At 40.3% G+C, this 18891-nt stretch overlaps 1 long non-coding RNA gene across 3 annotated transcripts in view; it reads right to left on the bottom strand.

Annotated features, from left to right (window-relative positions):
- Positions 1-18891, bottom strand: part of LOC121818711 (uncharacterized) — a 95050-nt gene that overhangs the window by 36440 nt on the left and 39719 nt on the right. For all 3 annotated transcript variants that reach the window (XR_009599603.1, XR_006058770.2, XR_006058771.2), the window contains exon 4: positions 17598-17646. This is a non-coding gene — a long non-coding RNA (uncharacterized LOC121818711). The remainder of the gene's footprint in view (positions 1-17597; positions 17647-18891) is intronic.

Consider the following 18891-nt stretch of genomic DNA (forward strand, 5'->3'; position numbering starts at 1 on the left):
AAATCTTGTCTAAAAATAAGACATTTAATATCAGTGCCAAAGGTCAAGTAAATCATTTTTAGTAAACCTAGGACTTTTGATTGTGTCCAGGATTGATTTGGGGAATCCTTGTATAACAATTGTTTTATTCTTTAAGAAAAAAAAATAAGAAAAAAAAAGCCTGACTTCTTGCAGAATCTGACCATTTTCTTTTTTAAACCCTTATGAGCAGTCTGTGGAACAAGCTGACCTTCATTTAAATATGAGTTTACAATCTGCCTCAAATGTCTGGGTAGGGCCAAAATGCCGAGCGTACTTAGAGGTATCTGGTTAATATTACTGCAGATTATCCAAATCAGCTCCCTCCTAGAAGGCTGAGACTTGAATGAGAAGATGTGACTGCAGTTGTGACGTGGAGCTTCTGAGCGAGACGAGGACAGTTGGATGATGGGGTTGTATGTTTCCTCCTTGGCACTCAGGCTGTCTATGCCATCTGCTGCTGAATGGGAGAGACAACTGGGCTCCCCCTCCACAAACCTTGGCTCACGCTCTCCTCATCTTTTCTCAGAAGAAAGTGTCTTTATTAGGACAAAGGTCTCTGGAGCATCGCAGAGATTTATGCCTCAAGAAATGTAGCGAAACATTGGGAATTAGGATTGCTTTCTTGAAACTGTGTGCGCGTGTGTGTGTGTACATGCTAGCCTCTCAGCTGTGTCTGACTCTGTGACCCCATGGACAGTAGCTCCCCAGGCCCCTCTGTCCGTGGGATTCTCTAGGCAACAATACTGCTGTGGGTAGCTATTCCCTTCTCCAGGGAATCTTCCTGACCCAGGGATGGAACCCAGGTTTCTCGTATTGCAGGCAGATTCTTTACTGTCTGAGCCACCCTTTTGAAACTTTAAATGGTCATAACGCAATGAGAAGTGGGAAAATAAATTATTCTGAGGATGCCTGCCCAACACAATGGTCCTGATGTGAAATTCCATTTGCTACTCACTTGAAAGTGTATGATTAATCCTAAAAATATCAAAGATTTTGAGACTCAGTCACCATGGAGGGTGTGGAACAGCAAAATGAACTGTGGTTCTCTTGCTTGCAAACAAGCCAATGACACATGAACATTTGGAGAGATGTTATTTCCACGTGATATTATTCATGTTGTACTTCCCTTAGCACTTAACAATTGTAGCTTAAAGTTATTTATCCAATTGTTTACTATTTTCCAATTACTAACTTGTTCTCCATGACGGAAAAAAAATCATACCTAGTTTATCTTCCATCCATAGTCCATAACACAACAGCAGCAGTTAACATTTTGCCCTGATCATATGCTCTTCTAAATGCTTTGACATTAATTCTTTAATCTAATAATATTTTTACTTCCAATCTTACAAACAAGGACACTAAGGAACAAATTACCAAAAGACCACAACTAGCAGGTAGAAAGCCAGAACATTAACCAGGTCCTCTGACTTCAGACTCCTCATTCTCCTATATTACCTGTCATATTATGCAAGCGATAAGTATTGGTGAAAAGCATGAATGAGCAATTCAGTAAATAGCTTTTTAAAATCTTGGCCAAGTGAGACACGGATCATTTGAATTTTTCTTTTCTCTCATTAGAAATATTGATCCGCCTCTCTACAAATGCAAGAAAATAGTGATAGCCAATTGTATTGAGAGCTTAATAATGACAATAACCTAACTTCAATCTTGATACAACTATTGTAGAATTCCCTCAAATTCTAAAGAGACAGGAAATTTGAGTAATTGAGGTTAAATTTACTCAAAGCTGTTTTGACTTCCACTAAAACATATTCTGCCAGAAGTATATACAAATACATTAGGAAGCACAGAAACCTTTCATAGTATTTGTAAAAGTGGTTTACAAACAGAATTTCTATAAATGAGTTTGTTTGTTGATTTTTAAAATCCTCATCCCTACTCTTTAAAATATAGCTCTAATTAAGTCACCACCTCTTCCAGGGCCTTTGATTATTCCCTCTATAGAGAAGGACTCCAAATGGTCACTTTCTCTAGACTCCAATTCACTGTGTATTTTACACTTGGCTTAATTACTACTTGTCTTCATTTTAAAAGATTTTCCAGGGGAATGGATGAATTTCATTGTTTCAAAAAATTCTTCAAGTATAAGAAATAACTCAGTTGGTAAAGAATTTGCCTGCAATGTAGGAGACTCAGGTTTGACCCCTGGATCAGGAAGATTCCCCTGGTGAAGGAAATGGCAACCCACTCTAGTATTCTTGCCTGGGAAATCCCATGGACAGAGGAGCCTGGCAGGCTACTGTCTATTGGGTTGCAAGAGCTGGATACAACTTAGCAATTAAACGACCACCAATGAATACATTTGAGAGTTTCAAAATTCTACTTCATGATAAGTACAGTTAACATTTTACTGAGGAGAGATCTTACTGCTTTTGTTAAAATTAGTTTCATTCAGGAGTATGTAGGGCCTCAGACCCTGGAGAAGGAAATGGCAACCCACTCCAGTATTCTTGCCTGGAGAATCCCATGGAAAGAGCTTGGCAGACTACAGTCCGTGGGGTTGCATACAGTTGGACATGAGCGACTCAACAGCAAACAGGGCCTCAGAAGGAAAGGAGGCTTGCATTCTGGGCTGGGACACCAGAGAGCTGAATTCTAGGCCTGTAATGCTACTAACTTACCAAGAGACCTTGCCCAGGCCATTTAATTTCTCAGAACCTCAATTCCTTCATTAGTAAAACTAAGATTCTATGATACGACCCTTATCGCTTCCAGAGAACATATACTTTTAAAATAAATTACAGAAGTACTATGAATTTAATAGTAACATTCTAAAGGAGTCATTTTTAAGGGGAAAGAAAACACCATTCTTTCTTTAAATGTAGGGTCCATCTAAGTGATACTGTTTCTCTATGAAGAAATAGAATGAGCTATGGTGAGGTGACTTTTGCAAATGATCTCATTCAGGAGGTACCGAGGGGACAGAGACTTGTCATTGCCAAGTAAGTCACATTTAAATTCCCTCAAGCCTTGAGAAATAATGTAAGGGAAAGTGCAAAAATAGCACAGTCATTCCTCTGGACCAAGTCGACTCCGAGGCCTCCTGAGAGTGCTGCAGCTGTGTATTCATCTATATGCAAAGAGAAATGATAAGAATCCTCTATATTTGGCATACGGTGCTCTTCTATACACCAGTGTGCTTGTCTATCAGTGTATTTTATGCTGAGCCTTTCGGTAAGGAAAGATCCACCATGCACACTGCCGCACACACAGCTACATATATGGAAGATGCTTTTTTTCTTCCCTTGCAATATGGAAAACTGCAAGAGCACACAGCCACACTGAACCAACCAGAATGAAACTGGAGGCAGCTGTATCTGATTGAAACTGTGGAGAGAATTGAGATTGACAGAGTTGCAGGGCTAGAAGGTTAATGAGTCCATAGTCCTGCCTCCAGGCAGAACTGTCCTGACCCATTCCAGGCAAATGACAGCGCAGCCTCCCAGAAAAAAAAAAGAAAAGAAAAAAACTTCATAAGACACTTCGGTAACATATTCCATTGTCTAAAATGTCCTTATCCTCATAAAGTTCTGAAAGCAATACAAGTCCACACTCCTGTTTAAGCTCCCTGTTGACAGATATATAGAATAATAAAATTGACAGAAACGTCGATGATGAGAGCCTTTGAGATGGGTCACAGAACTGGTTATATCTTCTCGAAGACCTCAGAGAAGGGAATAATCAGCACATCCATGGACTCTGGTTCTAGTTACAGAAACATTATGGTTCTATTTGTTTTCTATAAATCAGATCTAGGATTTATCATACATCAATAAGTGAAATTTTGCTTTGCAATTCATACCAAGAATCATAAGTTTAGCAAAAACTATCCAAACTGAAACATGTAATCGAGAAATAGGCTGTTACGCAAAAAAGCAAAGGAAGCACAGACTGGCAGGCAAATAGACAGACCCATATTTACTTACTAATGTTGTTCTAGTATTCCAACTTATGGATCTGCTCTTATGTATAATGCTCTTATAGATGGCTGCCTCATGTCTCTGGGCACTAGGAATGATGCAAGTGTTGGTGGCACTATATAAAGATTAGTGTAGGCCACTGGCAGAGCAGGGTTCAAATCTCAAGTCTGCTGCCTGTCCTCTGGGTGACTGAGCAAGCTGCCGAATCTGATCCTTACTGCGCCTACCTGTAAGAGGAACTAACTATACCTATTTCACACTGGTCTTGGATGATAAAATGGGACAATGCTGGTAGAAGCACACAGGACCTAACGGGCAGTAGAGTCAGTGTTAGCGGACCCTAACCACGAATCTGATGTGCCACATACTGCCTTTCTTGCCTCTTCTCCATTCGTTACAAGTTCTGGGAGAGAAGTGAGGGAGTGTGGGGCACACCTGCCTCCTCTGAGTGTCACCAGGCTGTGTCTCGGCTTTCATTTGGCCTCTCCTCTGTTGCTGATCCCCATGCAAATTCAGCAGGGGCTTTCCCTTAGAGGTATTAGGGGTAACAGCAAGGAGACCCTACGATGCCAAGCTCAAGGTGATGCTGGATGTTAACTTGATTTTAATAAAATCTGTGTATGTGATGCTTGCGCTAAGAACAAGTAGATGGAATTCAGATTCTAAAACACTATATTCATTTTTAGAAAGCTGTAATAGAACTGCTTTGTGCAAAAGATAAAAAGACTGATTCAAAGATAGACTTCCTTTTTGGTTCACAAGAGTGAGCAATAAGAGGAACTATTATTCATTATGAAACAGAAATTCATTATGAAACAGAATCTGAAATATATTTAAATATGCAAAGTCTCATATTATCAGAGAAATATGCTCTTACTACATAAAACAGATAGAAGTACCCACTCCAGTGTTCTTGCCTGGAGAATCCCAGGGACGGGGGAGCCTGGTGGGCTGCCGTCTATGGGGTCGCACAGAGTCGGACACGACTGAAGCGACTTAGCAGCAGCAGCAGCAGCAGAGGCATTTAAAATCATTCCAACTTTATGATCCAGAAACCACTGATATTTGAGTACATTTTCTCTTCTTCTGCACATATTCTGACAGGCAGGACTGCTTTTAAGTTCTGCCACTTCCTAGTTAGCTGGTGTTGGGCATACTACTTGTTTCTTTAAGCTTTCGTCACTGCCTCTGAAAATTGGTATCAACTTCACAGTTATTGTGATGACTGATAAAATAAAGCATATGAAGCACTTAGCATTGTGGATGGTACATAATAAGCATTCAGTCATGACGGCTATTGTAATTCTTCCCTTTGTTATGTATTACTTTAAATGAAAAAATGACGGAGAGGAAATGAAGGTCACTAGTAAGCTACTCTTGAGCTTGGAGCCAGCGCAGTACTGAAAGATTTCTTGTGTAACAACATCAGAGACAATTTATTTAATGTTTCATTACGTGCTTCTAGACACTAGGATATCATTAAAATAACGGATTCAATTCTTGTACCAGTCCTGAGACAAGTGGTACCACTATTTTCATTTTACAAGTGAGCAAAATGAATCAAAGACAGGTTAAGTAATATGCAAAATCTCATAGCTAAGTGACAAAGCTAGGGTTTGAATGCAATCCATCTAGTTCTAGGGTCCATTCTTATAAACTGCTGGGTGGCAAGCCCTGTATTTGCCCAGCCTTAAGACTAAAGAAAAAGCCCAGAGTAAGCGACAGAGACATCAATGGTTTAAGGGATAGAGGGATCTTATAAGTAAGGTTGTACAACCTACTGTGCACAGACGGTGGGAGGGACATGACAGCAGTCTTCACTGCTCGGGGAAGAAGAGGCTACCACTAACAGGGGGGACTGATGTCAGGTTGCCTCAGTTACCAGAGAGACCAGCACCTGGGCCAAGGGGCAAGCACTGCTGCTGCTGCTAAGTCGCTTCAGTCATGTCCGACTCTGTGCGATCCCATAGACGGCAGCCCACCAGGCTCCCCCGTCCCTGGGATTTTCTAGGCAAGAACAGTGGAGTGGGTTGCCATTTCCTTCTCCAATGCATGAAAGTGAAAAGTGAAAGTGAAGTCGCTCAGTCGTGCCCGACTCTTAGTGACCCCATGGACTGCAGCCCACCAGGCTCCTCCGTCCATGGGATTTTCCAGGCAAGAGTGCTGGAGTGGGGTGCCATTGCCTTCTCCGAGGGGCAAGCACACAGGCTGTTAATTAGGCCATATAATTAAGAGAAGTAGATAGTCATGTGAGAGAAGCAGGGCCTGGTTAAGCAGAAAGCAAGAGAACAGCCATCTTGAGCGGCCTGACTATACACTCATCCTTGCACACATGCATAACTCTGATAGTCTGCGTTCACCCATCTTCCTGGATACCCCTGGAGTCAGGGATGTAGAGGTACATGGAAACCATATACCACACATAGAGAATCAACAAACTGTAGCTAAAGAGTATTGGGAGGCCAAGAGATGGAGGTCACATGCTTATCAAGTCAATTTTTCATGGAAGTCCAGAGAGGATGACACAGTCATCTCGCTTTAGCAACTCAGCAATCATACTTGTTTTGCAGTGAAGCCACCTGTTCATGAACAGATTCCCTCTGCTCAGACTAAGGATGAAATGCAAGATGTTTAACAGGCACAATACAAGGGAGATCACGACCACTAAGCAAAATACAAGCAGTAAGAGCCTTCTGAGACAATGTCAGCCCTGCCTGTGGTTTTCATCCTGGCCTGCAGGGCCACCTCGCCTGTCCACTCACAGTGCTGACAGTTGGTGCTGAATACTGGAGAAGGGACGTGACAGACCCTGTGGTAACATAAGGGTGCCTTTCTCCGGTAGAGAGCCTGGAGTAGTTGCTTTACTAGGTGGGGCCCAGCAGGAGACAGGTGAGATCCGTAGCAGCAAACTGAAACCACCAAGGCCTTACCTGCCAGTCCCAGGGCCATTTTACAATGTGTTCCTCTGGGGCTAGATCTTGTGGCAAGGGCGAAAGCAAGTTAGTGTCCTTATCAGCCATTCCTGTGCACAAGCATGGGGCTGCTTCTTTTCAACTGGCAAGAGACTCCGAGTTTAACAGGATTTCATCGACATAATGGAATAAAAAGATACCTTTCATGATAAACAGTGGCCACAGGGCTCCACATGATGGGGGTGGGGGGCTACCCTGCAACCTTCATTCCCTGTCCTTATTTCCCAACATCTTGACATTTACGGGAGTTTTCTCGGCCACCAGGCTGGCTCACCAATTGTTGGGCTGCAAGTGTTGTTCAGTTCAGTCACTCAGTTGTGTCCGACTCTTTGTGATACCATGGAATGCAGCACGCCAGGCTTCCCTGTCCATCACCAACTCCCGAGTTCACTCAAACTCACGTCCACTGAGTCGGTGATGGCATCCAACAGTCTCATCTTCTGTCGTCCCCTTCTCCTCCCACCTTCAATCTTTCCCATCATCGGGGTCTTTTAAATAAGTCAGTTCTTCGCATCGGGCGGCCAAAGTATTGGAATTTCAGCTTCAGCATCAGTCCTTCCAGTGAATATTTAGGACTGATTTCCTTTAGAATGGACTGGTTGGACCTCCTTGCAGTCCAAGGGACTCTCAAGAGTCTCCTCCAACACTGCAGTTCAAAAGCCTCAATTCTTCAGTGCTCAGCTTTCTTTATGGTCCAACTCTCACATCCATACATGACTACTGGAAAAACCACGGCTTTGACTAAGACAGAACTTTGTCGTACTTGCCCAGTTTTAAGACTGAAGAAACAGTCTGTAGTTAAGACAGAGACACCAATGGCTTAAGGGACAGGAGCTCTTACTTGTCTGAAGTGAAGTCCTGGAGCAGCATCCCACTGTGTGCTGTGTGAGGCAGCCATCGAGCAGGAAACGCCAGCAACCTTTGCTACCTGGGGGTGGGGGTGGGGGGGGGCAGGAAGCCTCTGTTTATAGGAGAATTGATGTCAGGTTGGCTCAGTTACCAGGGAGACCAGCAGCTGAGGCAAGGGGCAAGCACGCAGGCAGTTAATTAGGTTCCATGATTAAGAGGATTGGATATTCATGTGAGAGAAGCAGAGCCTGGTTGAGCAGGGGGGCTTACAGAGGCAACAGTTCTCTGGTTGAGCAGAGAATAAGAGAACAGCCGTCTTGACTGGCCTGACCATACATAAATGGATATAGAAGAGTTTAATATTGAGCAGATATTTTTGTTAATGTTGCAGTTTAAGTCAATACCTTAATTTTTTTTTACAATTTAATTGCAATTAATTAGAAAAGGACCAGATAGATAACTACCAGGAAAAGAATTAGATAGATGCCCTATTCTTTAAGAAAGAATGTTTTGCAATGTTCCCAAGTGACTTATTACACCCATCCAGAGAAGTTACAGGGCCTCAGAGTTGATCTGTCTCTCCTGAAACTTTGTAGGTAGCTAGAAATGGTTAGGCAGCAAGCAGTGTTCTTGGAAAAATAGATTTGTATTACCCTTGGAAACAGACTGTGTTGCAAGAAAGTTTTTGGCATGAAAGGAGACTGAGTATACACAGTTGTCTCTCAGATGGTGTGGGTTTGGAAACATAAGTGGACAAGCCAAACCCTTTAAGTCTTCCTTTTCCTTTGAATTGAATTCCAGAATGTGTTTTTTATGTTACTATGTAGCATTTGTGTTTATCCTTAGTTATTCCTGCATAATATTTCTTTGAGTGGATGTAACAACAGCTATTGAATGAAAACAAGAACCCACAGTCATTCCAAACTGACTAAGTTAAAAGTTCCATTCTTTTCATGTTCATCTACTTATCCCTTTTGGATAGTAGAGGAAAAAAAAATCCCAAAGCATGTGTGTGGTTAAATGATAAAGCAAAATTGCTGTCAACTTTTGGAGAAAATGGATATGTTCAGATACTGCTGATCAAAGTATAAATTGGTTTATTCCTTTTAGAAAACAATTTGGCAACATTTACAAAGTGCACTATAAATGTTCATAATATTTGGCACAGTTCCTCCTATTCCTGGGAATTTATCCTAAGGCAATAATTAAAAAGGAAAAAAAAAACCATAAATGGAGAGAGAATTCAAATATAGTGTCAATTATAAATAAAACCTAAGGAGCATACTGATTGTTCAACAATAGAGAAATAGACAAGTAAACAACATGGAATATTTCATTCCCTCAAATAATGATAAATATAAACTGCATAATAACATAGAAAAACAGCATGTTAAAAATCAGAGCACTAAATGGTCTGTTTACTTTGATTATACCATGTGATGTGAATAAACTAGAAGGTTAACATTGAATAATGGAAGCAATGGTGTTAAAATAGGAATAAGGATTCGGTGATTTTTTTTTTCTTTTTAAATTTCTTAAACTGTTGCTTGAGATATGCAAGAGAATATAAGATAAATAATGGAGAGTTTTCTTTGCCATTAGAAGAACAGATAGGGCTTTCTCTTCCTATCCCCAGTGACAGAAACCAACCAAACACACCAAAACTGGAAACAAAGATTTTAAAAACTCCTTGCCATTCGCCTCCAAGGAAAGCGATTATGTTTAGAGCTTACACTTCTGAAATAGCCACTCTGGTGAGAAAAGAGACTGAGAACAATCTTCTGGAGTAGGGTCTTCAATTTGTAGTGAACTTTGAGATCTCTTACTCTTGGACTTCCCTGGAGGTTCAGTGGTTAAGTATCTGCCTGCCAGTGCAGCGGACATGGATTAAATCTCTGGTCCAGGAAGATCCCCTAGGCCTTGGGGCAACTAACCCCATATTGCACAACTACTGCTGCTGCTGCTAAGTCACTTCAGTCGTGTTTGACTCTGTGCGACCCTATGGACGGCAGCCCACCAGGCTCCCCCGTCCCTGGGATTCTCCAGGCAAGAATACTGGAGTGGGTTGCCATGTCCTTCTCCAATGCATGAAAGTGAAAAGTGAAAGTGAAGTCACTCAGTCCTGTCTGACTCTTCGCAACCCCATGGACTGCAGCCTACCAGGCTCCTCCATCCATGGGATTCTCCAGGCAAGAGTACTGGAGTGGGGTGCCATTGCCTTCTCTGCCACAACTGCTGAGACCATGCTATAGGTCTGTGTTCCACAAGAGAAGCCACCTCAACGAGAAGCCCGAGCTCTGCAACTAGACAGTAGCCCCCACTCAGGGCAACTAAAGAAAGCCGGTGAACTGCGGCAAAGACCCAGCAGAGCCAGAAGTAAATAAATAAATGGATACATACATAAATAAATAAAAGAGATCATACCCTTCCTGCCTCCCTCTTTCCTTCCCTCCCTTTCTTCCTTTTCTTCCTTCAACTACAGCAGATGTTTATATTGCTCCTTTCTTCTTTCCTCTTACAAATTTCTTTTCAATATGGCTTTAAGGCTCCCTTTTCAGTACTTTTTACTAAATTTTTTTTCTTTACCTTCCATCTTGATATAATTATTTTATCCTTTATTTCTATATGTTATTTACAGTTAATTCACTAATGTACCTTTATTCTCACCCTATTTTGTGTGTGTGTGTGTGTGTGTGTGTGTGTGTGTGCTTAAAGATATCTTGGCTGACTAGCTATAATTTCATTTTCAGTAGTGGACATAAATAAAGGTTAATTCAACTCTAGCCCTTAAACAGCACTTCATGGTTAAGTGGTTGTGGCTAAGTTTATGGTTATGGTTAACTTTCTTAGAAGAACTAAACAACAATAGCTTCATGTCATTAAGAACATCTTCTAATTATTCCTGTCTTCTATTCAAATTCTGTTACAAACAGAGTAAATGCTTTAAATTTCTTTATATTAGGTTGGTGCAAAAGTAATTGCTCTTTTGCATTGCTGAACTTTGCTGTTTGACGTGGGAATACATTCTTAAACAACTGTGGTTATGTTATACATCATTTTAATGCCCATTTCTCACTTTATGTTTTCCTTCTAATGACATTACTTGCTGTGTATATTTATCTTAGACAATAGAACTGATGTTAGACAAAAAACAAATTTGACTGTTTTTTTTGTTAATTGGCGTTCAAACTGGGTTGTAAAGCAGCGGAGACAACTGGCAACATCAGCAACACATTTGGCCCAGGAACTGCTAATGAACGTACAGTGCAGTGGTGGGTCAGGAAATTTTGCCAAGGAGATAAGAACCCTGAAGATGAGGAGTGCAGTGGCCAGCCATTGGAAGTCAACAGTGACCAACTGAGCGGATCATCGCAGCTAATCCTCTTACAACTAACGAGAAGTTGCCGAAGAGCTCAGTGTCGACCATTCTTCAGTCGTTTGGCATTTGAAGCAAATTGGAAAGGTGAAAAAGCTCAATAAATGGGTGCCTCATGAGCTGCCCCCCGCAAAAAATCATTGTTTTGAAGTGTTGTCTTCTCTTATTTTACGCAACAACAAGGAACCATTTCTCGATTGGATTGTTATATGCGAGGAAGAGTGGATGTTACCAAGACAACCTGAGATGATCAGCTCGGTTGCTGGATCGAGAAGAAGCTCCAAAGCACGTCCCAAAGCCAAAGTGCACCAAAAAAAGGTCATGGTCACTGGTGGTCTGCTGCCGGCCTGATCCACTATAGCTCTCTGATCCCAGCAAAACCATTATATCTGAGAAGTATGCTCAGCAAATCGTTGAGATGCACCAGAAACTGCAACACCTGTAGCCGGTATTGGTCAACAGAATGGGCCCAATTCTCTGCAACAACGCCTGACCACACATCCCACAACCAATGCTTCAAAAGTTGAATGAATTGGGCTACGAAGTTTTGCCTCGTCTGCCATATTCACCTCATCTCTTGCCAACCAACCAACACTTCTTCAAGCATCTCAACAAGTTTTTGCAGGGAAAATGCCTCCACAACCAGCAGGAGGCAGAAAGTACTTTCCAAGAGTTCTTCAAATCCTGAAGCACAGATTTTTACGCTACAAGAATAAACAAACTTATTTCTTGCTGGCAAAAATGTGTTGATTGTAATGGTTCCTATTTTGATTATTAAAGATGTGCTTGAGCCCAGTTATAATGATTTAAAATTCATGGTCTGAAACCACAATTACTTTTGTATCAACCTAACATTTACACAGTAAAAATAAATGCTTTGTGGGAAAATTAAGTGTACTTTCCAACTTGTTCTTAAAACAGCTTTTGTCACTTACTGTATACAGTTTGTCATATAGTTGAGTAGTATTTCTATAGTATTTGGATTTCTAAACTGTTTGTCATACAGTTTGAATAGTATTTCATTGGTGTTGGAGTAAACTAGCCAGGTATCTGTTGCTTAGTCTGTTTGCAATATTGTATTTTCATTCTGTGTTGCTAATGATTTATTTTCTGAGTTATTCATATTGAAACATTTTCAGTCTAAGTGGATCAACTGCCCTAAAATACTTTTCAACTTACTAAATATAAGTAAAAGTTAGACTTTTCATTTTGTTACGAAGTCTTGATTATAAGCAAAGACTCTAATTTGACTGTTTTCTTTGACTTAGTTCTTTAAGCATTTGAAAATACCAGACAGTATTACAAAAACTTATGCTTCTCTAAATGAGAATGTAACACTGTTACATTTTCTGTTTCACTGCTTTTATAGATGACATAGAAGTCATATTTCTCTGTTTTCATAAGAGTACCTCTGAAGCTTAATTTAATCATCATAGGTGAACACTTAAGCAATGTCATCATGAAATAATATTCAAATACCTCACCTTCATTAAACAATCATCTGCCTACAATGCAGGAGACCCAAGCTTGATCCCTGGGTCAGGAAGATCCCCTGGAAAAGGAAGTGGCAACCCACTCCAGTACTCTTGCCTGGAAAATCCCATGGACAGAGAAGCCTGGTAGGCTACAATCCATGGCGTCACAAAGAGACAGACACAACTGAGCGACTTCACTTTCTTTCTTTCATTAAACATACCAAGAACCTATTATGCATTAGCTCAGCGTGGTGCCTAATGGAGAAGGAAATGGCAACCCACTCCAGTATTCTTGCCTGGAGAATCCCAGGGACAGAGAAGCCTGGTGGGCTGTCGTCTGTGGGGTCACACAGAGTCGGACACGAATGAAGCAACTTAGCAGCAGCAGCAGCAGTGTGGTGCCTTGGAATACAACAGGAAGGAAAACACTCTTGGCATCCTGTGCTTTTCTCTTGCAAAATAGGAAACTGATAACTTCATAAAGCTCCCTTTAGATGTAAACTGTCTAATTCATCTGATTGTTTTTATTTCAAGGATCATAAAAGATTACCCATTTTAGTAAATGCAAGGCTTTAAAAAAAACAGTAAGATATTTTAAGTGATACTGGGTTCAATATCTAGAGTTTGCCATGGTAGGCTATAACTGGTGAATGTTAGAGTTATCTTTGAATATGACTAAAGATGTGTGTATTTCTATTTTCAAACACTGGATAATACATGTGTATTGTACAAAGGAATTTAAATTGTAGGTTGCCCTATGCACTCAGAAAATTGAACAGAAGCAATGAAACATGATAAATACAGCTAAACAAACAAAAGTTAAAGGATTTTACATAGTCTCAACCTACTCCCTTCGGTGCATACATTAAATATTTCTACTGCCACGATACTGAGATGAGAGGATGGCCTTATGTTACATATCGACTCTTTGGTAAATCCAATATTAAAAATTCTAAGCACATGAGAGAAGTATGTGTATTAGTTCCATGTTACACAAGGAATCATTTTTTGGTTTTCTTTAAAAGGGATCATTTATGATCCCTCCATGAGTATATTTATAACATTATTTCATGTACAAAATTTTTGTTTCTGTAGTTTATCAGTAATGAATCTATTGTGTAAAGCATGGTTCATTTATAATCTTCTTATACTGTACTAAGCTTATACTGTACTAACTTTGAATAGCCTCAAGGTCATTCAGACTGGTTTTCACTTCTGTGTAAAGACAGCCTCAAGCTATTTAAGGAATATCTGGCTGCTGGAGAGCTTGGAGCCAGATTTGCAGTTCAGTAGCAAGTGTATGCTTTTTAGATACCTCATTCCTGGCTCCATCTAACTTTTCCATTCTCATTTTTTCCTTGTTTAAAAGTTCAAAAAAGATTTTACATGTGAAATAAACTCTCAATCATCTACCCTAAATTGTTCTGGGTGCTTATCTAGATATAAATAAAGATGGGCTAAATAATTTGTATGATTATTAGGAAAACCAAAGACCAAAATTATGAAATAGCCTACTGCTTTAATTATGTTTATGTTAGAATACCCAAAATGAATATCCATAAGAAAGAATCACTATTTAGCAGATAATAAGTCATATATCGGGGTTTCCCAGACGGCTCAGTAGTAAAGAATCTGCCTACCAAAGTAAGAGATGAAAGAGACAAGGGTTCAATCCCAGATCTCGGAAGATCCCCTGGAGTAGGGAACTGCAACCCACTCCAGCATTCTTGCCTGGAAAACCCCATGGACAGAGGAGCCTGGCAGTCTACAGTCCATGGGGTCTCAAAGAGTCTGACACAACTGAGCACACACAAGTCATGTACTGGTAAACATGAAGAATTCTCGTGGGTAAATGTCTTATTTAAATACATAGTTTTACTTGAAGTAATCCTAATAGCACTTATTTGTAAGTTCTAAACAGTATACAAACCTGAATAAATGGATTATGACATTTTGAAAACTGCTTCAATCTTTAAAATGGTACATTGAAGTTGACTTACTGAAAATCTTGTGAAAATACTTATCATATCAACACTAAATATGGTGAAAGGATAGTAATCAGTGAAACGTCTGTGATTTCCACATGAATCAACAGCGGTACATTACTAACGTAACACTCAATTACATCATGTTTAATTTATGGGAAAATGTTTGGATATGCTTAAAATGTCTGTGGTAAATCATTCTGGGATCTTAATTGAACATTTTTCTGTGATAAATTACTCTGTAAACACTGAAATAATATTCTTACATAACTACCAATTTATCTTGAAAGACTCCAACAACCCCAAATCATTACGTTATTTTCTTTGTATGATCCAAAGCATGTACCCTGCAGCACTTAATTTTCCTTTCTGGTAGCAAATAATCTTAACATTTATGAAATTCTTATTTCCATTCCACAGCCTAGTTATCAGTTCTTAAAACTTAAAATATCTATGTTAGTTTAATGTACCAAATATCATGGTATACTATGGTTTCTTCAATAATGAAAACTGCTTAGAATTATAAATTTGACACACTTTTCCCCAATAATAAGCTACTTAATTTAATATATTAATGTTCAGTTCAGTTCAGTCACTCAGTTGTGACCGACTCTTTGTGACCCCATGAATCACAGCACGCCAGGTCTCCCTGTCTATTACCAACTCCCAGAGTTTACTCAAACTCCTGTCCATCGAGCTGGTGATGCCATCCAGCCATCTCATCCTCTGTCATCCCCTTCTCCTCCTGCCCTCAATCCCTCCCAGCATCAGAGTCTTTGCCAATGAGTCAAGTCTTCGCGTGAGGTGGCCAAAGTATCGGAGTTTCAGCTTCAGTATCAGTCCTTCCAATGAACACCCAGGACTGATCTCCTTTAGAATGGACTGGTTGGATCTCCTTGCAGTCCAAGGGACTCTCAAGAGTCTTCTCCAACACCACAGTTCAAAAGCATCAATTCTTCGGTGCTCAGCTTTCTTCACAGTCCAACTCTCACATCCACACATGATCACTGTAAAAATCATAGCCTTGAATAGACAGACCTTTGTTGGCAAAGTAATATCTCTGCTTTTTAATATGCTATGTAGGTTGGTCATAACTTTTCTTCCAAGGAGTAAGCATCTTTTAATTTCACCATCTGCAGTGATTTTGGAGCCCCCAAAAATAAAGTCTGACACTGTTTCCACTGTTTCCTCATCTATTTCCCATGAAGTGATGGGACCAGATGCCATGATCTTCGTTTTCTGAATGTTGAGCTTTAAGTCAACTTTTTCACTCTCCTCTTTCACTTTCATCAAGAGGCTTTTGAGTTCCTTTTCACTTTCTGCTATAAGGGTGGTGTCATCTGCATATCTGAGGTTGTTGATATTTCTCCCGGCAATCTTGATTCCAGCTTGTGCTTCTTCCAGCCCCACGTTTCTCATGATGTACTCTGCATATAAGTTAAATAAGCAGCGTGATGTATTCCTTTTCCTATTTGGAACCAGTCTGTTGTTCCATGTCCAGTTCTAACTGTTGCCTCTTGACCTGCATATAGGTTTCTCAAGAGGCAGGTCAGGTGGTCTGGTATTCCCATCTCTTTCAGAATTTTCCACAGTTCATTGTGATCCACACAGTCAAAGGCTTTGGCATAGTCAATAAAGCAGAAATAGATGTTTTTCTGGGACTCTCCATATTCTATTACTTTATTATTAAGAATATTTAAGAAAAGGGTTTATTTTTATTGTGGCGACTATTTGAAATGCCCTTATTACAGAAAAGATTAGTATTATTAATGTATTATTAAAACATTATTAATACAGAAAATATTTTATGTAAAGTTGAGAAATAAGTATTTTTAATCATAAAATACTATGATACTAAAAATGAATAATTTCCCATGTCACTGTCATTCACTACCTGATGAAATGTTTAAGTCAAATAAATATTTAAATCAAATAAATTCTATTTTGAAAATTTATATGTCTGTCTACTTGAAATACAGCAACTCTTCCTAAATTATAATTAACTTAGATAATACAATTTAAAATCGATGCAAATTTATATTACTCCAATAGCTATAAACTTAAACTGGACTGTGATTTTTCTATCACTTTCCAGAAAAATGAGTTAACACCAAATTTGGAGACTGTACCAGTCCAAGTTCTTGGCTGCAAACACTAACACAAAGAAAGCAACGTGATACAGCACAAGTAACCATGGCTTCTTCGACTGAGGCCTTAACTGAATTCTGCGACTCCCGTTGTCCATTATACTTTCCTTTGCTTTAGTTTGCGTATCAGTGGGTCATGAATTTTTACCCAATATGGTGAGGGAGCTGAGCCCCCATTGACTTTGTTTAAGTCAGCTTGCAGTATACTGACATTTCCTTCCACCCACCACTGTGACAGTAAGTCTATTTTCCCTTAAGGAGAACAGACAAACATAGCAACACAGCAACAGTCATCATCTTCTGTCTGTAGTGATGTTGGTGTTTTTTAGTATTTATTTACTTGGCTGTGTTGGGTCTTAGTTGTAGCACGTGGGATCTTTCATTATGGTGCACGGGCTTCTCTAGTTAAAGCACAGGCTCTCTAGTTGTGGCACTTGAGCCCAGCTGCCCCACTGCAAGTGGGATCTTAGTTTCCTGACCGGGGATGGAACACGTGTCCCCTGCACTGGAAGGTGAGTTTCCAAGCACTGGACCACCAGGGAAGTCCTTCTCTGTAGGTTTCTGTTTTTTCCCCCAATGGCTCAGCAGTAAAGAATCTCCCTGCAATGCAGGAGATACAGGACATGTGGGTTCAATCCCTGGGTCGGGAAGATGCCATGGAGAAGGAAATGGCAACTCACTCCAGTATTCTTGCCTGGGAAATCCCGTGGGCAGAGGAGCCTGGCAGGCTTCAGCCTATGCGGTTGCAAAGAGTTGGACGTGTCTGAGCATACACACACAAACACACATAGGGCATGAAGAACCCAATCTGATTAGGTTCAGCCTTACTTTTCAATTCAGTGGAATTCCAATCCTCATGTAACGATTCCATCAGAATCTAAAATCAAAAGGATAGAAAGCAAACAATTGGCATGAGAGTCAATAAATATAACCCCGAGAATCTCCATCCCAATTTCAAACCCTAGAGTTTCCGACTTGAATATTCTAAGTGGAAAAGGAACTCCATGTGGTAATCATTTATTCAAAGTGTATAACATGTCCTGCAGGACAACACATCAAACCCCCACACTGTTGACTCTCAGGTGAAATTTACCTAAGTGACTAGGAATGCGGTATGCAAAAGGAACAGTGAACCCCTGGAACATTAACTCGTTGACTTCCTGTTTCTTTAAAAAATGACTTCCTTTAAACTGAAACTATTGGTGTGGGGTACCATGTCTTTGCATAAGGCAACCAATTAATCTACAGGTGGCACAATGACAGAGAAAAATGATAAGGGAAAGCAAAAATAAATTCAGAATATCTGCTGCAATTTGGAAAAATTGCTGTTCTCTGCTCCCCATACCATAAAGATGACTGGTGTTCTGTGTAAACAGTGAAAGTTGCTCAGTCATGTCTGACCCTGCGACCCCATGGAATTCTTCAGGTCAGAATACTGGAGTGGGTAGCTGTTCTCTTCTCCAGGGGATCTACACAACCCAGCGATCAAACCCAGGTCTCCCACATTGCAGGTGGATTCTTTACCAGCTGAGCCACCAGGGAAGTCCAAGAATACTGGGGTGGGTAGCCTATCCCTTCTCCAGGGGATCTTCCCAACCCAGGAATCAAACTAGGATCTCCTGCATTGCAGGCAGATTCTTTATCAGCTGAGCTGTTTGACATTAAATTGTTCTTTGGTCTCTCTAGGTATAATGCTTTTTAGAAGCCCATGATCAGTTACTGATACTAGAAAAAGGAGTGTTCCCTGTAGCTGGATGGCCACTGATGAGAACTCCATGTTGTTGAAACCAGGGATAAGATAACCTTTATTCCCTCTATGACAAACATTTGGTTCAGGAACCCACTGACATTGCCAAGAAAGGAGATTAACCTATATTTATGGAGTGGGTCACATATCCACACAAGCTTTGTGGTGAACATATAACCTCCCAAGAAAGGTACTCACATTATGAGAGCACAGATTTGTTCAACATACGCTTTCCCCAAACTCCTCCGTCATCCTCCAATCCTGCTCTTTCCAACTGCCTGGCTATCTGACTAGTTTCATTAGCCACTGGATTGGCATAGGTTCTTGTTCTGATTATCTTTGGTGTTTATAGAACTAACCTACAATTTAGTGGCT

Source organism: Ovis aries, chromosome 2, assembly GCF_016772045.2.
Source record: "Ovis aries strain OAR_USU_Benz2616 breed Rambouillet chromosome 2, ARS-UI_Ramb_v3.0, whole genome shotgun sequence".
Classification (NCBI taxonomy): domain Eukaryota; kingdom Metazoa; phylum Chordata; class Mammalia; order Artiodactyla; family Bovidae; genus Ovis; species Ovis aries.